Source organism: Dendropsophus ebraccatus, chromosome 1 (genome assembly GCF_027789765.1).
Source record: "Dendropsophus ebraccatus isolate aDenEbr1 chromosome 1, aDenEbr1.pat, whole genome shotgun sequence".
In the NCBI taxonomy this organism is placed as follows: Eukaryota; Metazoa; Chordata; class Amphibia; order Anura; family Hylidae; genus Dendropsophus; species Dendropsophus ebraccatus.
The window spans coordinates 16,861,685-16,886,642 of NC_091454.1; the positions used below are offsets into that span (position 1 = coordinate 16,861,685).

The following is a 24,958-nucleotide window of genomic DNA, read 5'->3' on the forward strand; positions in this document are numbered from 1 at the left end:
TTCCAGTCTGACACAGTGCTCTCTGCCGCCACCTCTGTCCATGTCAGGAACTGTCCAGAGCTGCAGCAAATCCCCATAGAAAACCTCTCCTGCTCTCCAGACTGGAAAGAATACATCACGTCCTGCAGGACATACAGCAGCTGATAAGTACTTGAAGACTTGAGATTTTTTTTTTTTAATAGAAGTAAATGATAAATCTCTGGCACTTTCTGGCACCAGTTGATTTGAAAGAAAAAAAAATGGCAAACAATCTCTTTAATGGGGCTGGCTTTTTTAAAGTGACAGGTAAACTTTAAAAGGGATGACTGACTGGTGGTAGCCCAATCCCTGGGAACCCGACTGGTGACAAGGAGGGGGTCTTTTGGTGAATGGAGTGGCAGTATTCATACTCCCTGACTGCTTCATTCACTCTCTATGGGGCTTCTATCTATAGCCGAGCACTGTACTCTCTACTCCATTCACTCTCTATGGGGCTTCTATCTATAGCCGAGCACTGTACTCTCTACTCCATTCACTCTCTATGGGGCTACTATCTATAGCCGAGCACTGTACTCTCTACTCCATTCACTCTCTATGGGGCTACTATCTATAGCCGAGCACTGTACTCTCTACTCCATTCACTCTCTATGGGGCTACTATCTATAGCCGAGCACTGTACTCTCTACTCCATCTGTACTCTCTACTCTATTCACTCTCTATGGGGCTTCTATCTATAGCCGAGCACTGTACTCTCTACTCTATTCACTCTCTATGGGGCTTCTATCTATAGCCGAGCACTGTACTCTCTACTCCATTCACTCTCTATGGGGCTTCTATCTATAGCCGAGCAGTGTACTCTCTACTCCATTCACTCTCTATGGGGCTTCTATCTATAGCCGAGCACTGTACTCTCTACTCCATTCACTCTCTATGGGGCTGCTATCTATAGCTGAGCACTGTACTCTCTACTCTATTCACTCTCTATGGGGCTTCTATCTATAGCCGAGCACTGTACTCTCTACTCTATTCACTCTCTATGGGGCTTCTATCTATAGCCGAGCAGTGTACTCTCTACTCCATTCACTCTCTATGGGGCTTCTATCTATAGCCGAGCACTGTACTCTCTACTCCATTCACTCTCTATGGGGCTGCTATCTATAGCTGAGCATTGTACTCTCTACTCTATTCACTCTCTATGGGGCTTCGATCTATAGCCGAGCACTGTACTCTCTACTCTATTCATTCTCTATGGGGCTTCTATCTATAGCCGAGCACTGTACTCTCTACTCCATTCACTCTCTATGGGGCTTCTATCTATAGCCGAGCACTGTACTCTCTACTCCATTCACTCTCTATGGGGCTGCTATCTATAGCTGAGCACTGTACTCTCTACTCTATTCACTCTCTATGGGGCTTCTATCTATAGCCGAGCACTGTACTCTCTACTCCATTCACTCTCTATGGGGCTTCTATCTATAGCCGAGCACTGTACTCTCCACCCCACCTACCTCACTTCTCCCAGTGGTCGAACCTGCACTGATCAAATGTTTTTATATCTCTACGGTAGGAGCTGATCACGGGGGCTGCCATCAAAATTGATAACATGTATCTGAATTATTAATTGCTTATTAATTGCTAGTACAAAGTATCAGCAATGGCAGCCAAGCACTGTTTTTTTTTTCTTTTCCTATTTTTTTCCAGCGCCTGAGCGGCCTGTCACAGGAGAGAAGATCGTGAGCGGAAGAGGAAAAACATCAGGTGTTTGGGCAAGGGCTGCATGGACATCACTAATGATGTCCATGCAGCCCCTACTGCTTGATTATCTAATAGGTCCAGTAAACGAGCGCCGATCTAGCAGAGCCAAGCACTGTTTGCATTTGTCTCCCTATCGGTTTTCTATTCGAGGTCACATGGTCAGTCATTGACTATAATATATTACTTTTTTTTAATACCCAATTGGACAGATTTCTTGAGAGTCCATATGACTCCTGAGAGGCATATCTGCCCTGGTGGCACATGAGCCGCCGCTCCTTTGTGGTACATGACCGGACCTGTTAAGGACTATCGTAAAGAGCTTTATGGAGGATGAAGGAGACAAGTGCGTACAGATTCCTCTTTTGATGTGGAGGAGGCAGGGATCTCGGCTGGGATGTTTGCACTATGGGTAATGTTATCAGTGCACACAGTGCGGCCAGGCGGGGCCCTCTCTAATGGATGGATTGTCTCGGCTACAAAAACTGGGAGGAGGCAAAGTGTAAACAGTATATGGGGAAAATGAAGTTTTTTTTTTTTAAACAACAACGTAGAAACACCAGCTCCACCCCTTGCCCACAGGCTGTAGGTGGAACTGCAGCTCAGCCCCATTTATTTCAATGTAATACCAGACATCACCCATGAATGGATGTTGCGCTGGTTTTGGAGGATAGCAGCCATATTGGCCGAATTCTCTGTCCTGGCAATAGTGATTAAAAAAAAATCTTAAGTCTTCCACTACTTATGAGCTGCTGTATGTCCTGCATATTCTTTCCAGTGTAACACAGTGCTCTCTGCTGCCACCTCTGTCCATGTCAGGAACTGTCCAGAGCAGGAGAGGTTTTCTATGGGGATTTGATCCTACTCTGGACAGTTCCTGACATGGACAGAAGTGGCAGCAGAGAGCACTGTGTCAGACTGGAAAGAATACACCACTTTCTGCAGGACATACAGCAGCTGATAAGTACAGGAAGACTTGAGTTTTTTTTTTTTTTTAAATAGAAGTAAATTATAGATCTCTGCTACTTTCTGGCATCAGTTGATTTGATTTTTTTTTTTTTTTTTGTGCTATACTACCCCTTTAATGATCTTTTGCATTCAATACACTTAAAGCAAAGTAGCTTACTCTATTATTATAGGCATGGATTCTCTACTGTCACAGCAGTGCTCTTTCATGTAATACAGTCAATAAGCTCTAATAGAACATGCCTTTTTGACCCTTACATGCAATACACTTAAAACAAAGAAGATTTCTCCAATATTGTTGTATACATGGATTCTTTACTGTCAAAGCAGTTCTCTCTCAGGATCTACAGTCAGTAAATTCTAATAAGACATATGAGAAGATATGGAGAAAAGCCTCTAATAACCTTTGTATCCCATACGCTTAAAGCAAAGAAGCTTTCTCTATTATTATAGGCTTGGATTCTCTACTGTCAGAGCAGTGCTCTCTCATTATATACGGTCAATGAGCTCTCATAGAACATGTGGAGAACACCTTTAATGACCCTCACAACTAATACACTTTTAACAAATAAGGTTTCTCCATTATTGTAGCCATTGATTCTTTACTGTCAGAGCAGTGCTCTCTCAGGATCTACAATTAGTAAATTCTAATAGAACATATGAGAACATATGGAGACAACCCTCTAATGAACTTTGCATCCAATACACTTAAAGCAGAGAAGCTTTCTCTATTATAATAGGCATGGATTCTTCACTGCCAGAGCAGTGCTCTCTTGGTATATACAATCAATAAGTTCTAATAGAACATATGCAGATCATCATGTATGCATTCCAACCACTTATAGCAAGAAAGGTTTCATTATTATTGTATACATGGATTCTTTACTGTCAGAGCAGTGCTCTTTCATGTACAGTCAATAAAATCTAATAGGTTGTTTCTGAATCAACCCATAAAAATAGACCCTAGTTAAAAGTGGAATTTTTGTTGGACTAATCCCATCCACGTATTGATCCAGTGTTTTTTTTTTTCCAATGGCTATCTTTGATATAAGGACACTTGGTAACTATCTCATGGTGGATGCTTCGCCTTCTTCTGGATCAACAGATAGAATAAGGGTATATTCACATCTCGTTTTTGGACGCACGTCGGGCAACACGTCAGAAATCAGGTTTTCTGACGTGTAGCCCGACGTGCGGCCAAAAACGAGATGTGAACATATCCTTATAGAATCTACAATCAAGACGTTGACTGATATAATCTATGGGGGAGATTTATGAAACATGGGGGGAGATTTATCAAACATGCTGTAAAGTGAAGCTGGCTTGGTTGCCCCTAGCAACCAATCAGATTCCACCTTTTATTCCTCACAGACTCCACAGAAAGGTGGAATCTGATTGGTTGCTAGGGGCAACTAAGCCAGCTTCACTTTACAGCATGTTTGATAAATCTCCCCCTATGTCTCTATATTGGAGGATGGGAGGCCATCTTAGATTTCACACCCAGTTCATGCGGCTCTAACTCCATAAAGAAGAAGCCAACCGGAAACACTTGCGGAGTTTCGGGACAATCTTAAGTGGAAACCAGACAGGTCACATTTCAGGTTAGTTTGCGGCCAATAATTAACTCTGCTTAATTTACTTAAGATTTACCCTGTTTATCTTCCGACGTAGCTGATACTTCTAGGAATGTGGTCCGACCACCCACACCTGGTATAGCGGGTGCCAGTGGTTCTGCTTCATTCTTCAAAGCTGAATGTGATGTCACTCGAGAAAGTAACAGAACAGATAAAGACTGCCTAAAAAATACTCAAAAAGTATCGGTAGGTGTTACCTAAATTCATCTCTTTGGCTCCAGGCCTTTGAGGGTTTGTTCCATGATTCTCTGTTATTGATTTTAGAATTGACCATATTTGATTCGTAGAGATCGGTCGGGGTCTTTACACTCAGATCCGAAGGGATCAAAACTTTGGACATGTCAAAGGTTTTTCTACATAGAGATACTTTAACCCCTTAAAGGGGTTATCCAGCGCTACAAAAACATGGCCACTTTTCCCCCTACTGTTGTCTCCAGTTCAGGTGCAGTTTGCAATTAAGCTCCATTTACTTCAATGGAACTGAGTTTCAAAACCCCACCCAATCTGGAGACAACAGTAGGGGGGAAGTGGCCATGTTTTTGTAGCGCTGGATAACCCCTTTAAGTACATTGCAGCTGACACATGCAGAGGGCTATATATGTAAATTCTGCCCATATTGCCCCTATGTACATGCATGCTCACCTGAACTGAGCATGCATGCATTCCGGATAAGGAAGGGGGCTGCTTCCAGACCCCACTCAAGAACAAAGCAAATAGGCAGTTGAAATCCAGAATATCCAATCGTTCTTTCGTTTGGAAAGGTCCTATATGTTAGATGATCAAAATGTCTAATGTGTATGACCAGCTTAAAGGGAACCTGTCACCAAGACAATGATGTCTAATCTATCGGCATCATGTTATAGAGCAGGAAGAACCTAGCAGATTGATATATATCTTTATGGGAAAAGATTCAGTATAACTTGTAACTTATTGGTTGAATCCCTGCTCATTCTGTGTTACGGAGTCCAGTGGGCGGGGTCACTGAATGGCAGGACTCCTTAGCATGAAGACAATCAGTAAATTAAAAGTTATACTGAATTTTTTCCCATAAAGATATATATCAATCCGCTCAGCTCTTTCTGCTCTATAACATGATACTGATAGCTTAGGTAGCATTTTTACGGGGACAGTCTCCCTTTAAGACTGGCGTATTAGAGGCCCATCATACTGAAGGGTGCCTTTGTGTGGTCTTTGGTCCTAAAGGGGTCCTAAAGTGCAAAACCCCCATCATTATTTTTTTTTAGGGGTTAGGTATTTAGAAATTTTTACTGATGTAAATCTGCAAGATATAAAGTTCCCTGAAAAAATCTTAATAGGGATCCAACAATTGGAGCATCACTTTACCTGCTCACCTAACCTGGCACCAACAGTTGATTAATTCAGTCACTTAAAGGGGTTATCCAGAATTCTTAAAAACAGCACCACCCTGGTCTTCAGGCTGTGTATGGTATTACAACTCACCAAGAGCTGCAAGACTCACTCACAAACTAAGGACAGGTGTCAGGCAAAAAGTGTCCATGTTTTTTTAAACTGGACAACCCCTTTAATTGTATGTTTGCATGAAGAGGGGACAGAAACAAACAAACAAACAAACACTTGACTGCAGGATCAGACTACACAGGATTTGTTTGTAGTCTGTCACCACGGCGACACATAGTCGTTTACTTGTATAATGTGATCACTGCTCCTCAATGCATTTACATAACCTATATCCTGGTATTTGAACAAATTATATGCATTATGATAGATGACCCCATTCACACCCTGTTTCTAGATATATGGGCCCAGCGGGCTTTGGGGGTCCATGACCATCTTCTTAGCCAGCCTTGGCCCCCTGCACCTCCTGCTGTAACCCAATATATAAATGGAGTCCCCAAACATATCTGTATACGAAGCCTTGTGTCCCTTGCTGGCAGCCAGGATAGAACAAGCAAGTTTTATGGCTGCGAAAGATCAGAACAAAGATGTCATTATACTGCGAGCTGTGTAGTCCGCTCCAGAATATCCTGACCTCTGCTGAGCTCTGTGAGCTCTCTCCGGGCTGTAGGAGCCAGTCACTGCAGATGGACTATGGGTGGGAAAAAGCTGCTCTGGATGCCGTCACATCAGTCCGGTCTAGAGAGAAAATTACTGGATCATCATCTAAAAGTTTTTTTTTTTTTTTTACTGTCTGTTCCTGGGAAAGTTGGGTGACTTCCAGTATAGTGATGTTCTGGTTATCATTTGGCTTTATACTAAGGTTGGGGGGGGGGGGGGGGGGGGGGGGTTTACAGGGGTCATGTGATCAAAGAGCTCAGATCTCCTGATTTGTTACGTAAAAAGCAAAAATATTGGGGGAAATTTATCAAACATGGTGTAAAGTGAAACTGGCTCAGTTGCCCCTAGCAACCAATCAGATTCCTCCTTTCATTTTCCAAAGAGTCTGTGAGAAATGAAAGGTGGAATCTGATTGGTTGCTAGGGGCAACTGAGCCAGTTTCACTTTACACCATGTTTTATAAATCTCCTCCATGGTGTAAAGTAGAGTTGGCCCAGTTGCCCCTAGCAACCAATCAGATTCCACCTTATATTCTTCACAGACTCTTTGGAAAATGCAAGGTGGAATCTGATTGGTTGCTAGGGGCAACTGGGCCAACTCTACTTTACACCATGTTTGATAAATCTCCTTCATTGTGTATACACAGTGGGGGAGATTTTTCAAACATGGTGTAAAGTGAAACTGGCTCAGTTGCCCCTAGCAACCAATCAGATTCCACCTTTCATTCCTCACAGACTCTTTAGAAAATGAAAGATGGAATCTGATTGGTTGCTAGGGGCAACTGGGCCGGTTTCACTTTACACCATGTTTGATGAATCTCCCCCAGTGTCTCTGTATTATTGCTTCTTAAAGGGGGCTATGCCAATATTTAAAGGATCATAACCGGTGAAGACTTCCACCAAATGAAGCTGAGCGCTGTTTCCATTTATATGCGTGCAGCAAGCGGTGTACCAAGCTATAGAAAGTCTATAAATTTTGTTCTGGTAATCGGTAACAGTTTCACCATGTGGACCCCCACTGATCAAAACTAACGAGTTTGCTCAGCCTTTCCTCCATTTACTTGCTATGGGACTGCTGAAGACTAGAAAGCTTTCCCATAGAGAGTGGGTGAAGTGAGTGTACGAGTTTGAAAAAAAACAAACAAAAAAAAAACAGTCCCCGCCGACTGTTAGAATAAGCAGGGAGAAGGCCACGGCTAAGCTCTTCTTCCCCCAGCATAAACAAGCACAATACTCTTACTAAAGAATCTGTCTCCATCATCCAGCCAGAGGGAGAAGCATTCAGTAATGCGCTTCTCCCAGCTCGTTCTGAACACCCAGTCCCTAACTGATCAAAGAATTTTTCATATATATATATATATATATATATATATATTTTTTTTTACACTTTTACTCATAACTGTTTTTTTCTGTTTATCTTATTTATGCATTTATTTATTTTTTTATTTATATTTTTCCGATTTTTTTTTAGATAAGAAAAGTCAAATTTTGAATATAGTGACCCGTCTACTCTCCTATTACCCATGTCGGTGTGCACCACTCCTTTGGGTAAGTATGATAGTAATAAGTTCTGGCATTAGCCTGTGAAGCTTTATAATAAACAAAACAAAAAACCCTGCAACTGTGTGAGCTAAAATGTCAGACATGGATTCTGTTATACATTGCCAAGAATCTGGGCTTCAGGCTACTGGCAGCTAGACAATCATCAGCGTCTATTGTACCCAGTGTGAAAGGGGTCTCCAGCGAAATTTTCAAGCCAACAAGTGCCAGAGATTTGTAATTTACTTCTATTAAAAAATCTCAATCTTCCAGAACTTATCAGCTGCTGTATGTCCTGCAGGAAGTGGTGTCTTTTTTCCAGTCTGACACAGTGCTCTCTACTGCCACCTCTGTCCATGTCAGGAACTGTCCAGAGCAGGAAAGGTTTTCTATGGGAATTTGCTCCTGCTCTGGACAGTTCCTCACATGGACAGAGATGGCAGCAGAGAGCACTGTGTCAGACTGGAGAGAATACATCACTTCCTGCAGGACATACAGCAGCTGATAAGTACTGAAAGACTTGAGATTTTTTTAATAAAAGTAAATTGCACATTTATGGCATTTTCTGTTCTTGATTTGAAAGGATTTTTTTTTGCTTGCGTACCCCTTGACTGACATAATGAGACAATTATCTGAGTATACGGGAATTTGGAACACATCTATAATGTTGTTGTTGTACTTTCGATTCTTTTTTACCATAGTTTCTCATAATACACAGCCCAATATTGCGATTAAGAAAAAAAAAAGGTGAAGAAAAACTCGTCTCCATTCACTTCAATGTAACTGAGCTGCAGTACCACTTAGAAACTGAGTACAGGGGTGGCGCTGTTTCTGGACAAAAGCAACTATGTGTTTTTAATCCTGTATAATCCCTTTAACTATTATGTCATGATGTGGGGATGTGTGTTACAGCTAACGGGATCGGATATATTTCTGATCCTGGATGTTTAACCCCCTAGATTCTGGTTTATAGCAGCAACATCTAGATGGTCAGACCCCAGATAGAGCTCCCGCTGTCGTCCTATTTCGCTTCCCCTTTTATGTAATCTTAGAGTGTTATATAGTTTAGATGGCAGCAATAAGAAGTACTGAGAGACACTTGGACAGCCCATAACATGTTTTTTATTTTTTATTTTTTAAGCATAGACAATTTTATGGCCGTTTTATGACCCCTTTTACAGATCAGACAAAGACTCATAGATTATTTTTTATTGTTTGTTTATATGGTAAAGTAAAGGGGCGACATTACAAAATAGAACTTGTCCACTACTGTGTAAACTAAAAAAAAAAAGATAATAATAACGATAATTATATGTATATATATATTTATATATATATATATATATATATATATATATATTTATTTTTATTTGATTTTTTATGCAAACTGATCTTTTGCTGTCTGCAGCTTTACCTGATAGAGAACTGACAGATTCCCTTTAAAAGGTGGGGAACCTTGTAATTTTTTTTTTTTATCTCTATCACCACCCAGTGGTCAAAAGTGGTTCTGCAATATGTATATTTTAATCCATTCATTCATGAATCTTTTCGCTGTTTTTGACATTTTTAGAAGAGTTTGGATTCCGTTTGAAGGCGATGTAACAGTATACTCACATCTATTAATAGAAGATAGTATGTATAAGATCTTAATGGTAAAGTGTAATGTGGTTTGCACAGAGGAGGAATATACACCTAAGGGCTCTAGTACATGGTTGTATTATGGATCTGTGTTGTAAAGATTCTTCATACAGCATTGATAGCTGTATATGTGCTAGATATGTTCCCAACCTTAACCTCTACCTACTTCTCTATGGAATCACACATGGCAGTTTTTGTGCCAGAGCCAGAAGTGGATTCAAAAAGTGTGGAAACTATAAAGGGAGGACATGGACTTCTTTTTCCTGTTGGATCCACTTCTGGTTTTAGCACAGAAATGGCCATTTGTGATAACAGCATTAGTGTAGAATCCAGTAACTCACATATGGTGGCACAATGAGAGTCCAGTGGGGAATCCCTATGCTGCCCTACAGGGTCTGTACAGGCATAGACCCTAAAATTAAAGCAAGTACAATGCAGTCCTGGGTTGAGACCTGGGGGGCAAAGAAGCCCAAAAAGGAAGGAACAGTCAATGGGCTGAACCAGTGTGGTGTCCCACCACGGGTGTTGCTATTGGTTACACCCTTCGTAAAAGCCTCTACTTATTGTACTTAAGTGGTGATGTCGCTGTTTTAGATGTATGTATTCAGATGCTGCACAGCTAAAGTATGTAAAGGATTATTGTTTGTTTGTATGTCACATGGATCTGTGAACCTATCTGGGAAAAGATCTGGGAATGTTCTTTTCTCCTATCACCTCTCTCTTTACTTCTATTGCACTCTTCACGCACTCACAGCGCACTTTAGATACGCTGAGGGAGGAAGTCACGTGGGAGACAGTAAGAGTAGTTCAGTCTTAGTCAGATACCCGTATGAGTTGGAAGTGGGACAAAACAGCTCACAGTTTCTCCTCAGTTAACTCTACACGTCACTATGCAGTGTAAAACTCCTACAAGAGAGGACAAGTCAGAGACAACCTAAACCCACGCCGTGGACTAGGAGAGTCACAGGGCAGGACAGTATCCACAGACAGCAGTAAGCTAGGAACTGATCCGGATAGAGCAAAGTTGCTAAGAACCTAGGAACTCTATCTCGCAGCGAGGTTGTCAGCAGGGAACCCTCAGCATTCCGCTCATCCCAGGTAACAAGGTCTGGGCCCTTGTGTCACCCTCATAGGACGGGTCACCCGACACTGGTGGGCATTAGGTGGTGTGAAGACCCAAAGGTCAATACACGGGCACAAGTATTCTCTTCTACTTCTAAGTATTCTTCCACCTCATCCTCCAACATCCTGGCAGAGCACAGTACTACTTGAGTTGGGACTCTCACGACATAACATCACTGGGCCTGGCTGTATCACGGCCAACCACCATAGAGCTGGCGTCACACTTTACTATCTAGCAAGTGACTGGCCGATCCTCTGGCATAACACTCCGGGGGCATAACACACCAGAAAGGGCAGGTCAGGGGCCTAACTACTGTATTTGGGCCTTACTGATGTCTGGGGCATCAAGGGAGGCTTAACAGCACAAAGGGGGACTAATAGTGTTAAGCAGTCTATATTTTAATGGGGGAGGGGATATATGTCTTTGCACATATGTTCAGTAACAGGTTGTATTAATATGTGGTGGTATAATTTGACCATTGTATAGTAGTATTATTTAGTCACTATGTGGCGATATACAGTATATTGTTGAGTCGCTATGTGGTGGTAATGCATGGTCCTAATATGGAGGTATACTAGATATCCCTAGCATGTAGTGGTAATATTGGTGTTGGTATAATGAGATTTATTGTGTAACCATATGGGGGTAATATGTATGGTGAGAATATTAGTTGGTGTTAATTCTGTGTGAAACATCACTGGTAATAATTTGTTCAGATTTCGGGAAACGATTGTGAAGGTTTTGGAAAAGCCTGTCCCTTTATGTTTCTGTAATATGTTATGGACCCCCCCCCCCCCCAACTCCTAAGCAGAATGAATAAAACTAAAGAATGCAAAATAAAGACACAACACATTGTAATGAAATGGTCGTAATTTTATTTAAGATCACATGAAAAGAGAGTCACCCTCCAGCACTCAGGCGACGAAAAACCCCCTATGGAGGAAACCTCGAGGGAGCCATGGCTGGAGAGTTACCCCTCCCCTGGGCTTAGAGCGTAAGACCAATATAACTCAGTATAGGAATTTGTACATATTATCTGATTTACAGAAAAGAACAACAAATATAGACTATAAATATACCACACTGGATGTGAGAGAGACCTGGCTGCCATATCTTTCACATTATTGATAGCTAGGTGGTAGTATCTCTTCTCCCTTACAGATCCAGGTACACCTCTGGGGGCTTGGTTAAGGGGAGTCTACAGTCGAAAACCCCTGTTCCTATGATAGAACCTCCAAATTACATCAATGGTCGGGGAGAGTAAAATAGTCAAGCTCAAGGTCCTCAGGCGCATCCAAGATGGCAGCGGGCCTTTCTTTTATGCAACCTTCTTTATGACATAAGCGAATGACCTCACAGTGCACAGTTGCCATGGAGACTACAGGTGCCCACAGCGATCTGAAGCTTTAACCCTTTAATGACCGGTGATGCGCTTTACTGCAGAGGTCATTATATACACTGGTGACCAGGCAGCTTATGTAAGAACACTAAATAATAAGAGGTTACACAGGTAGCTGTAGATGTGATATACCAGAGGCCGTGTAACCAGCACATACGAACAAAGAAGGACACGATATGGTCACTACATTGCACTAACACAACCTGCACTACATACAGTCTGTGGTTGTCATGGTGATGCTGCCACAACTAAACATGGCTGCTTTACAGGGCCTTGTGCTGTTATTGCCCCCTACTGGTGGTCAGTGCTTGCATCCCTCTCCTATGACCATGTGAATTTGCTGGTTTCCTGTCAGGCAGTGGAAGGATTTCCCTTTGTGACACATTGCACGGTGTTTGCCAGAGATTGCCTGGGCCAAGTCCTTGGAAATATTCCCTTATGGAGGATAACGTTTGGCATCTTCCTATAATGCTGACTGATTCTTTCATTTTGAGGGTCTTGACTTCATTTCCTTTGAAACAAAACATCCTCCATGTCCCTGGTAGCGTTATCACGTTATTGTCGACATTATCTTATTGTAGTCTAGGGCTGTGATCACGCACTAGTGGTTACTGTGTGGCGGAGGACAAGGCATGTATTGTAGATATATCAGGGCTTTTATTTGACTCCCAAAATATGGCCATATACTGCGCTAACATAACAATGTCTGACTATGCCACCATCTCTCCACCTTTAAGCCCCGCCCCTGCTTAGCTGGGGAACACCCAGGCAGAAATAAATCCCTCCTCTTATGCAAATATACTCAAGCCACGCCCCTTCTGTGGCTCAGATTGAGACTATTGGCATCTATAGGATCCCATAACTGTAGGTGTCACACTCTTATGGTGCAGTGATGTCAGAGACTAAGACTAAGGTATGATGTCACAGCAGGTTTAGTGATCACATTGTACAGACCTGTGATGTCACAGCAGCTTCTAGCTTTTAGACCTGTGATGTCATGAACTTGAATGATTGAATTCTACTGTAGCCTATAGATATCTGATGTCACATCAGCTTTACCGAATAAACTTTGTATATTGTAGACCTGTGATGTCACAGTAGCCCTTAGTCTTTACAATACCTGTGTAAAACGATATTTTGTGACACATCAGAACAATAGAAACCACATCCCTAATACGTCTACTTCATTGCTCAATCTATCTAAACCACAGCTAATTGCTGTAACCAGACCTGACGCCCACATGTCTGTACCCGAACACATACACTCTACATAGAAAAAAATTCTAAATTTCTCAAAAATTCTTTCAAAAATTTTAAGCTTCTATTCTCATTTGAATCCTTTACGTGGCAGTCACATAGAATATCGTATATTATACTCCAGAGCTGCATTCACAATTCTATAAGCTTCAGAGCTGAGATCTCCCAACATCTCAGATTGCTTGTGGAAGCAGAGTGCAATTGTTTTCACACCAGGCGCTGTGTAATAATCTCATGTAAGTGTGAGTGTGATAACAAGTGTGAACATAGCCTTACAAAGCTTTAGTATATTTGTAGTGTATTTATGTTACTCAACTAAGATGTAGATGGGGGTTGGGGCCCAGGGAGTCAGGTCTGGCAGCAGTGGGGCCACTCAATCACTGGGTCGTTCCTTCCTTGGGCACCATGTCTGTTTTTTTCCTCCATGAAATTACCAGTGCCCCACTATGCCATCCTTCCAATGGAGTCCTTTGACTGTCTACAGTGTTAGGGTCCTATTCCAACTATGTAAACGAACGTTAGATCGGCGCTCGTTTACTGGGCCTATTCCACGGCCCCGTTACCCCGGTTACCAATGTCCTTGCAGCCCTTGTTTCATGCATTACCTGTCCGGGCTGCAGGTCTTCTCCTTCTTTCTCCCGGTCCTGCGCCGCAGCAGCTTCGGAGCGGGGCTGTCTGAACTGACAGACCACTCAGCCAATCACTGGCCGTGGCGGTTCCGGCCAGTGATTGGCTAAACGGTCTGTCAGTTCAGACAGCCCCGCTCCGAAGCTGTTGCGGCGCGGGACCGGGAGAAGGAGAAGACCTGCAGCCCAGACAGGTAATGTATGGTTCTGCTGAAATCGTCGGTAGCCGCCACGCACCGCTATTCCACGGTAGCGATGCTCTGGTGGCAAACGATGATTTTAGGTCTGAACCTAAATGAACGATCAGCCGATGACACGATCATCGGCTGATCGTTCTCTCTATTCCACGGAGCGATAATTGCAAATCGATTATCGCTCTGATTCGGCCGATTATCGCTCAGTGGAATAGGCCCCTTACTCTAAAAGGAGAACTCCAAGCTGGAGTGATTTTTGCTGAGGAGGATGAAAGAAGTAACATGCTCTCACCTTTCCCGCTTTAGCGCTGGTGCCGGTATCCCGCAGCTCCGGTCCTGTGGTCTCGGACGCTTCTGGGTTTGAGTGTAGACCTGGGATGTGACGTGTTAGGTCCGCTCAGCCAGTCAGCGGCCAAGGCGGCTGCCCACAATGGCTGCTGTCTGTTATTAAAGGTGCATGACCTGCTTTACATGAACAATGAAAGGGTTGCTGACAGAGGTGAGTGAACCTTTCAAAAGTTCTGTTTGGCAGGTTCGCCAAACTTTGAAGCAAAGTTTGGGTTCATCTGAACCGAGCCTTAATTGAACTGCACTAAAACGATTGCAGGCATTTAGTTTTTTTAATGCGGTTCAGCAAGGTCGCTCATCAATACTTACCTGTCCGTGCTCCCCTGGTGTCCTCCTGCTCCGGACTCCAATGTCCTGCGCAGGCGCCTCCAGCCCACTCAGCCAATCATTGACTGAAAAAAGACAGTTTTGTGGCCAAAGATTGGCTGAGCGGGCTGGAGGCAGCTGTGGGGGAAACCGTAGAGGAACCGGAGGAACATAGACAAGTGAGTATACCCTTTTTTGTTTTATATGTATATTAAATTGTGTGGCTGCCATCTTTACGATCTCGTAAAGTTTGTGATGAATCTCACTTTGTAAGATTTGGTTCGCTTATCTCTAGTTGCTGACCATTTACTAAGCCACATTGTTGGACCAAGGATCATCTTAAATTCCAAGATGTCCAAGTAGTTCAAAAGTGGCTGCCATTACTGGCAAAAAAACCCAAACCCATAATGCACCACTATTTAAAATTTAGCTCAAATATCTGTATAGGCATCGTGTAGAGTTTAGGAAGTTTCACCCAAGACTGCCTCTAAGAAGTCTGGAGAAGAAAACATGTAGTTGTAGACCTGGTGCAAGATAAGTGAGGCCAGGGACCAGCAGCTACGTGGGATGTTATCCCTGAAGTTCCGCTAAGATCCACATGTAACTTTAGATAAATAGCCAAAGTACAAGGGAAACTTATAGAGGTCACGAAACTCATTGTAATCTGCTTGTAATTCAGGGTTCACGACTATCAGCTTAAGAAGCAGTTCGCTTGCCAAAAATAATGTTAACGGTGCGGCCGGGCGGCCATGCATCCTGCAGATAGTTCTTGTATAAATTTGGTTTATAAATCACAGACGCATTGTCATGCTAAATCCCGTCTAACCAGGAAGAGGTTGTGAGCCAAGATAACCACCTGGCTTCTGAAGTTATGGCCATGTTGGGTGTCTTGTTGCTCCCGATCGTGATGTAGGCCCAAAAATGTGATATAGTATTATTTAACCTGCCATACTATAGTCTAAAATGCATGGGTTAAGCATAGAATGAAAATGACAATGAGATTATATCATTTGACAGCAGGCTGTAAAGTGATACAGTGCTGTTAACGTGTAACTTGCTATGCTGACATCTAGAGGACGGTACAAAAATTGCATTTTTATTCCCGTCCCAGATTTCCAGGCTTATAACTAACTGGCATTACACCACTCACCCATGACTCCGCCAGAGCAGCACCCCCATTGTAATTAAATGTATTGTATACTGGGACCTCAACGCTTTATCTATACCGTGCGTCCACATAGGGGCAAATGATAATGGATCTTATTTTAGCACAAGCCAAAAAGACAGAAATGGCTGCACATCGCACCCATGGCTGACACGAAAGCTTATTCAGCTACATTTAAAACCAACATCAGAAGTTAGTATATAATTTGGCCAAACCATATTGCCTCATGTACCCCGTGCAGGTCTTCTGATACAAACCAAAAAACATCCCTAAAAAAACATCCCTAACCAAAATATATCACTGTGCCGGTCAGCGACCACAATCCCCGCAAAGCGTGCGCAAGCAGAGAAGGGGGGCCACGGAATGGCCCTGCAACCACATTGTCACAGGACCAGACCCAAAAGGGCCCCCCCGAACCCCGCAGGCGCCACCGGCGGAAAAAGTGGACGCCAAGGAACACAACTGTGTATCAGAAGACCTGCACGTGGTACATGAGGCAATATGGTTTGGCCAAATTATATACTAACTTCTGATGTTGGTTTTAAATGTAGCTGAATAAGCTTTTGTGTCAGCCATGGGTGCGATGTGCAGCCATTTCTGTCTTTTTGGCTTGTGCGGATCTTATTTTAGACCTCTCTGCTGCCACCTCTGTCCATGTCAGGAACTGTCCAGAGCAGGAGAGGTTTTCTGTGGGGATTTACTACTGCTCTGGACAGTTCCTGACATGGACAGAGGTGGCAGCAGAGAGCACTGTGTCAGACTGGAATAATTACACCACTTCCTGCAGGACATACAGAAGCTGATAAGTATGGGAAGGATTGAGATTTTTAAGTAGAAGTAAATCACAAATCTATATAACTTTCTGACACCAGTTTCACCTAAGAACCCCTTAATCTGTTCTGTTTCTTTTGCAGGAGTGAAGAGAAGGCGCTTAGCCCAATTTTTTCACAATGTGATCAAGCATTAAGCAACTTTGCCTCTGCATGAGAACCATAATGTTTATATACCATGTAATGATTGCAGTCGCCAAGCTTGTATGCCTAAAAGTAAAGGAAAGTCCACATCATGTGTCGGCTGTATAGAAGTAATAGAAGTAAATGACAAATCTATATAACTGTCTAAAACCACTTGATTTGAAAGAAAAAGATTTTTTGCTGGAGTACCCCTTTAAAGATATTATTATTATTATTATTATTATTATTATTATTATTATTAATAATAATAATAATAATAATAAAAAAAAAATAAAAAAAAAATAGAACCAACCGACTGATTCTTAAAATATCTGGTTAGTTAGATAAGACTACTTTAATGGAAAAACCCATTAACACCTCCGGCACAGTCAGCTACCGGCTGAGCAGTAACAGGTAACCACAAGCCTGTGGTCAGTCAGATATAGTTTTGTGTTTAGAAAATAACCAAAAAATCTTTCTATAGTACAAGTATCTCCCGGATCGCTGTTGACGTCCAAACATGTCTTCTATAAGAAACAATGTTGGCAAACAAACTATTCAGGGAATTGGTTGACATGTAGACAGAACATGGGGATAGAGACGGTGATGTCATGTTATTTATTGGTAAACAGAGTTATTCCTATGATAGTAGGAGCTTAGAGGGATGGGATGTAACTAGAGCTGACTCCTTTGTCTGTAGATGTAGAATTAAAGCATTGTGCCTCCTATTAACGAACGCAGCAAAAAATATTTTTATTTTTTATTTTCTTTTAATTTTTTAATTCTTTGCACTTTAAAAAATAATAAAATAATGAGAAAAATTTAATTATTATATTTCGTTTCCATTAGGGGATTGGAACCAAAGAAAAACCTGCTGGTGGTCTCTAGACAGGCGAATTACCGCTAGACCACAGCTCTAATACAGGTGGTTTAACTATATCTGATTGCAGATCAGTCCTCTGTCGGCAGATACAGCAGAGACAGCTGAGTGAGCAGGAGGCTGGGCAGTACTGATTATTCATGAAGATGAGTGAGGAGGAAGGAGTAGTGTGGCGTGCCAGAGGCACAACTCCTCTTTGACTCTTCATTACAGTAGGAGACCTGAGGTTGCACATAATCCACTCCACAGAGAAATTACCGAAAGGTACCATGCTCACTAGGGAACGCCCCTTTTGATTATTTTTTATTTCATAACCCTTTCCATTACTGTTAATGATTTCTTGCTTACTTCTCCTTTAAGATTTGGTGAAAACGTAATGACCTTTCCACTATCAGGAAACTTTCTTTGACATAGCATGATATAATAATCCCATAAGAGGTCATGCTTCCTCTCTAATATTTCAAAATGTTTTGTTCATTCTTGTAGCAACTTCTCCCTTATAGTATAAGAGCCGATTCATTAGAAAGAGGAAGAAGAAGAATTGGCAATCACCGGGTCAGACATCATCGAGGTGAGAAATTCGGGTGAAACACGAGTCATCAAATCTAAATCTTCTGCTTAGTAAAGTTCCTCATCTATCAACCTGTGTAATGTTTTACTTGTTGGAGCTGCAGTTTGTGCTTCAGAGCTGCTTTTCTTACTCAGAAAAACTGTCATTAACCAGTCTAATTGGTTATCGAAAACCGTGTCAAACATTTCTCAACGATCACCTCATTACCATCAGAGAAAGACCACTGACTGAAGAACTGAAGGAATGCTGGAGTCTGCTAGATCGGCGCTCGTTTACTGGGCCTTTTACACAGGCCGATAATCGTTTAACAAGGGCTGCAGGGACATCGTTACCGATGTCTTTGCAGCCTTTGTTTAAACTTTATACATACCTATCCAGGTTGCAGGGCTCCTCTTCCTCTGTGCTTCTCCCCGGGTCCCGCGCGCTCCAGCTTTACAGCGGCTTGTCTCAGCTGACAGGCCACTCAGCCAATCACTGGCCCCAGCGGTCCCGGCCTGTGATTGGCCGAGTGGCCTGTCAGCTGAGACAGGCCGATGTGAAGCGGGACCCAGTGAGAAGCTCAGAGGAAGAGGAGCCCTGCAACCTGCATAGGTATGTATTCCTCTTTGCATATCGTCAGCCGCGCACCGCTATTACACGGTCGGCGCCCGACGATTATTGGTCAGAACCTATATCAACGATCAGCTGATGACAATGATCATCGGCTGATCGTTGTCTTTATTACACGGAACGATAATCGGCCTGATAGGGCCGATTCGGCCGATTATTGTTCCGTGTAATAGTACCCTAAGGTGTATGGGGACTGTTAGACTGTTCACTACTGCTCTATAAAGGGCTTCATACTGCTGCAGCTTCTTAGAGTTTGTGTGGAGATGTAGAAAAGCAGAATCTCCTCTACTGAACATGTGTTGTGTACAGTGGCGGATTAAATCTACCCTGGGCCCCGGGCTGTCCACCCAACCTGGGCCCCCCCCCCTCAGTCAATCCGCCCACATTATGATCCACTACTGCTCCCGCACGCTGTCCCCAATAAACACTGCCTGCCTCCCCTCCCTGCTGACCCCAATAAACACAATGTTTGGTCCCTTGCTGCTACCCCCAGTAAGCATTGTCCACCCCACCTCCACTGCCCCCAATAAACATATTTCCAACTCACTCGGTCCCCTGATGTTGCCCCCCACCCCAAGGTCACAGCAGCACAGAGGATGTCAGGAGAGGAGGGGGCTGATCTTATAGAGGAGGTCACAGGGTCACAGCAGCACAGAGGATGTCAGGAGAGGAAGGTGCTGATCTTATAGGGGAGGTCAAAGCAGCACAGAGGATGTCAGGAGAGGAGGGTGCTGATCTTATAGGGGAGGTCACAGCAGCACAGAGGATGTCAGGAGAGGAGGGTGCTGATCTATAGGGGAGGTCACAGCAGCACAGAGGATGTCAGGAGTGGAGGGTGCTAATCTTATAGGGGAGGTCAAAGCAGCACAGAGGATGTCAGGAGAGGAGGTTGCTGATCTTAAAGGGGAGGTCACAGCAGCACAGAGGGTGTCAGTAGAGGAGGGTGCTGATCTTATAGGGGACGTCACAGCAGCACAGAGAATGTCAGGAGAGGAGGGTGCTGTTCTATAGAGGAGGTCACAGCATCACAGAGGATGTCAGGAGATGAGGCTGCTGGTCTTATAGGGGAGGTCCCAGCAGCACAGAGGATGTCAGGAAAGGAGGGTGCTGATCTATAGAGGAGGTCACAGCAGCACAGAGGATGTCAGGAGAGGAGGGTGCTGATCTTATAGGAAGGTCAAAGCAGCACAGAGGATGTCAGGAGAGGAGGGTGCTGATCTTATAGGGGAGGTCACAGCAGCACAGAGAATGTCAGGAGAGGAGGGTGCTGATCTATAGGGGAGGTCCCAGCAGCACAGAGGTTGTCAGGAGATGAGGCTGCTGGTCTTATAGGGGAGGTCCCAGCAGCACAGAGGATGTCAGGAGAGGAGGGTGCTTATCTATAGAGGAGGTCACAGCAGCACAGAGGATGTCAGGAGAGGAGGGTGCTGATATATAGGGGAGGTCACAGCAGCACATAGGGTGTCAGGAGAGGAGGGTGCTTATCTATAGGGGAGGTCCCAGCAGCACAGAGGATGTCAGGAGAGGAGGGTGCTAATCCTATAGGAGATGGTCCCCCTTTTCCCCCTTTATACATGGTCCCCCTCTTTCCCCCTTTGTAGATGGTCCCCCTCTTCCCTCTTTATACATGGTCCCCCTCTTTCCCCCTTTATAGATGGTCCCCCTCTTGCCCCCTTTATAGATGGTCCCCCTCTTTCCCCCTTTATACATGGTCCCCCTCTTTCCCCCTTTATACATGGTCCGCTCTTTCCCTCTTTATACATGGTCCCCCTCTTTCGCCCTTTATAGATGGTCCCCCTCTTCCCCCTTTATACATGGTCCCCCTCTTTCCCTCTGTATACATGGTCCCCCTCTTTCCCCCTTCATACATGGTCTGCTCTTCTCCCCTTTATACATGGTGCCCCTCTTTCCCCCTTCATACATGGTGCCCCTCTTTCCCTCTTTATACATGGTGCCCCTCTTTCCCTCTTTATACATGGTGCCCCTCTTTCCCCCTTCATACATGGTGCCCCTCTTTCCCTCTTTATACATGGTGCCCCTCTTTCCCCCTTCATACATGGTCCCCCTCTTCCCTCTTTATAGATTCCCCCCCCTTGCACAGGAGTCAGTAAATAAAAAAATCCGTTCCCCCTTCGATCCTCTCGCCTGCCAGGGGTGTCCCGTCCTATCCCCGGCAGTGCGCTCATCACACAGCTCACTGTGCCGCCTGGGCCCTGACTTCCGATACAGAGCGTCTCTAACGTGCGCTCCCAATACCGGAAGTCAGGGCCCCAGGCGTACAGGGAGCTGTGTGATGCGCGCGCAGCGGGGGATAGGACGGGACACCCCCGGCAGCCGCACATCAGCCAGAGGCAGCCGGGGACTCTTGTGACCGTAAGTCTAGCGGCGTGGGCGGATTATAATGTGGGCGGCGTGGGCCCAAACCGCCACTGGTTGTGTATGGAAAACATCAAAACTCCACCCACTGGCTCAAGGACTACTGAGAACTAGCCATGGAGCTACAATACTATAATGATATATATACATTCCCGATCCTGGCTTAAAGGGGCTATCTAGGCTTAGAAAAACATGGCCACTTTCTTCCATAAACAGCGCCACCCCAGTCCTCAGTTTGGATGTGGTATTACAACTTAGTTCCATTGAAGTGAATGGATCTTAATCGTAATATATCTCTTAAGAGTGTTGAGAATGAGTCGGGAGACCACCATATCTATTGTGTATAGCCGACTTTAGTTTTTTTATACTTGTTTTGAGCACTGTAGTGCAGGATTTGGAGGGATGTAGCTACTGTATGTGTGTTCTCTTCTTACGTAAGGATTAGATAAGTATCATACAATTGTGTGGCTGCTTACATGTCCAGTTATGTTTATTCCCCAGGGAAATACTTGGTGAATGACTCCGGGATAATTATTCAGGTTATTGTTTGATAAGTGATTCATTGTTGTTTAGTCTGTATATATGGACTACGTGATGTGGCTTTTTCTTCATGGCTTCCTCTGTAGTCTCCTTCCATCTTCTTGTGAAATTTCCTTAACTTTTTTTTTTAACCTTTCCATATCCCGAATATGGACCATCAAAATTATGGTACACTATAAGTAAGGTGTGGTAGAGGTCAAACACCCCCTCCCCCCAATCCTCACCTACATGGTCTCTGCCAATTGGAGTAGGGGGCGATTATTATGGCCAACCCCCAAATCTGGGTCCTGCCAGTCCAATCAAGATTCAGGAAGATCACTCTGATCAGTAGCGATCATGAGGTCAGGGTGTAAGGGCTCTCCGTCTATACCTTTACATAGACCGTCCCTTTTAAGACCTTCTAAATTAAATGGGTACGCCAGAAATAATGTTTTTAAATCAACTGGTGTCAGAAAGTTATATAGATTTGTAATTTACTTCTATTGAAAAATCTGAAGCCTTGATGTACTTATCAGCTGCTGTATGTCCTGTGGTGTATTTTTTTCCAATCTGACACAGTGTTCTCTGCTGCCATCTCTGTCCATGTCAGGAACTGTCCAGAGAAGGCAAGGTTCTCTATGGGGGTTTGCTGCTGCTCTGGACAGTTCCTGACATGGACAGAGGTGGCAGCAGACTGGAAAGAATACGCCACTTCCTGCAGGACACACAGCAGCTGATAAGTACTGGAAGACTTGAGATTTTTAAATAGAAGTAATGTAAAAATCTGTATAAATTTCTGACACCAGTTGATTTTTTTCCCTTTTTATCCCTTTAAGATATAAGGTGGAAAAATATTTGAAATAATGTTTTTGTATTTTCAAAATATTTTAAAAAAATCAATTTTTTTTTTTTTTTTTTTTTTTTACTAAATTGACTATTATTTGATTCCATCCCTGTCCATATGCACTATAATGTCTTTGTCCCCTTGGCTCCTCTCCATTACCCAGAGTGAAAAGTCAGTGTAAAGACCACGAGCATACATCACAAACTGGTGCATTCTATAAAGCATCGCTGTCGTTGAAATTTTTTTTTTGCAGAAATCAATAGTACAGGCGATTTTAAGAAACTTCATAATTGGGTTTATTAGCTGAAAAATGCATTTTTATCCTGAGAAAGCAGTTTGAAGCTCCCACCCCCCGTCTTCATGGTTCTCTTATGGAGAGGGGAGGGGTTTAGGGAGATGAGGCACCAAAACAGGACAACAAAGAGTTAATTTACAGCTACATCACAGACTATCTCCTCTGAAGTCAGCACTGACCTCTCTGACCTCTGAATACCGCTTTCACACAGCTCCCGCTGAGTAATTCTTTGTTCTCTGCTCTCTGCTGGCGACTAAATCTCCCTCCTCCCTCCTCCCGTCTCCATAGGTTACACAGGGCCCGAGACTGATGTAAAAGAGTCAAGATTTCCTGATAATGAGCAGTGGATGAGAGAGAGAGGAGAGGGGGGGACCTGGGGAAAGTCTTTTTGAATGCAGATAATGGCAGATTTGCCTAATAAACCCAATTGCAAAGTTTCTTTAAATCGCCTGGACTATTGATTTCTGCCAAAAAAAAAAAAAAAACAACTCACAAAAAAAAAACCGACAGTGACACTCCAAAGTTGCCACCATGTAATACTAGGTTTCTCCTGTAGTGGCCGCTGTTTCCCAAGGTGATCGCCAACTGGTTTAGCAGCATTCTACTTCAACCCTTTTCCATTGTTCTGCTGCTGTATTTAGTGTGACTGACGGTGGTGAATTTTAACATGAAAAGAGTTTTTCCCCCCAAATCTTATTTTTTTTTAACATCTTTACCATGTGACTTCGAATTGTTTAGTTAACTCTGATGTTATTACAGAAGTGACAGGAATTTCTGTTTATTAGACGGAACCTATGTTTTATATTTCCTCTTGAACGCTGAACAATGGTGAGCCTGTTTCTATAAAATCTCGGTGATATAGAAGCCAGGCTTATTTTTCCTGTAAGAGGCATATGCCGCCGCTGCTGGGGAAGCCTCCCAGCTGGGATCCTGTATGTGGCCGAGAGAACGTTTTACTGGCGACAAACCAGAAAACCCATGTAACAATAATCGCATCCATTTCCCACAATCCATTGGGTTTATATTAGTTACCAAAAATATTTTTTTCTTTCTTTTTTTTTTTTTGGTGCCCATGAGGAATTTTTTGTCTATTTTTAATTATTTATTTTTTTATTTTAAAGTGGTCTTTTCTATTTAATGGTGGTGTCCCTTTAAGGATTTTTTTTTTCAAACTTCTTTATTAAAAAAAAAGTATAAAACTGGGCTTTTCTTTTCATTTCAGTATTATAATACTGGGCATGTATGGTTTTGAGACTCTGGGTAATGCCTATTTATGGAGTTTTTTTTTCATATTTTTTGGGTTGTTTTTCCATATTTTTATTTATTCCTACCTTAACTAGGAGTAATGTATGTAGAGGGAATATCAAAATTATTAATATCAAATTAAAAATATCATGTCTTTCAGTACTTATCAGCTGCTGTATGTCCTGCAGGAAGTGGTGTATTCTTTCCAGTCTGCTGCCACCTCTGTCCATGTCAGGAACTGTCAAGAGCAGCAGCAAATCCCCATAGAAAACCTCCCCTGCTCATGGGCAGAGGTGGCAGCAGAGAGCAGTGTGTCAGACTGGAAAGTATACAGCACTTGCTGCAGAACATACAGCAGCTGATAAGTACTGGAATAGATTTTTTTATAGAAGTAAATTACAAACTGGCACTTTCTGGTACCAGTTGATTGGAAAGAACAAAGATAGGGTTCCCCCTCTCTCTCCCAACCTCTCTCAGTAGCCCATCAGTTCCTCTGAGGAGGGGGTGAAGGTGGCAGGATCATGTTCTGAATGTCAGATAGGGCAGCGTAGATAGCACATTCATGTATAAGCCCCATCCCACTTCAATCACAATAGTGCCAAAAATTTACAAAAACACCAAGCCCGCACCCTCTTTTTTTGGCATTGGGAAGAAGTGTTCTTTATGGATTCTGTTGTTAGAACACATTGTAACCGTCCATAAAG

General features: G+C 43.3%; 1 protein-coding gene across 1 annotated transcript in view; it reads left to right on the top strand.

Annotated features, from left to right (window-relative positions):
• The first annotated feature begins 7,852 nt into the window (after positions 1 to 7,852).
• Positions 7,853 to 24,958, top strand: part of VWF (von Willebrand factor) — a 135,105-nt gene continuing 117,999 nt past the window's right edge. Inside the window, exon 1 of the mRNA XM_069968310.1 lies at positions 7,853 to 7,915. The gene's annotated coding sequence lies outside the window, so the exon portion shown is untranslated. The remainder of the gene's footprint in view (positions 7,916 to 24,958) is intronic.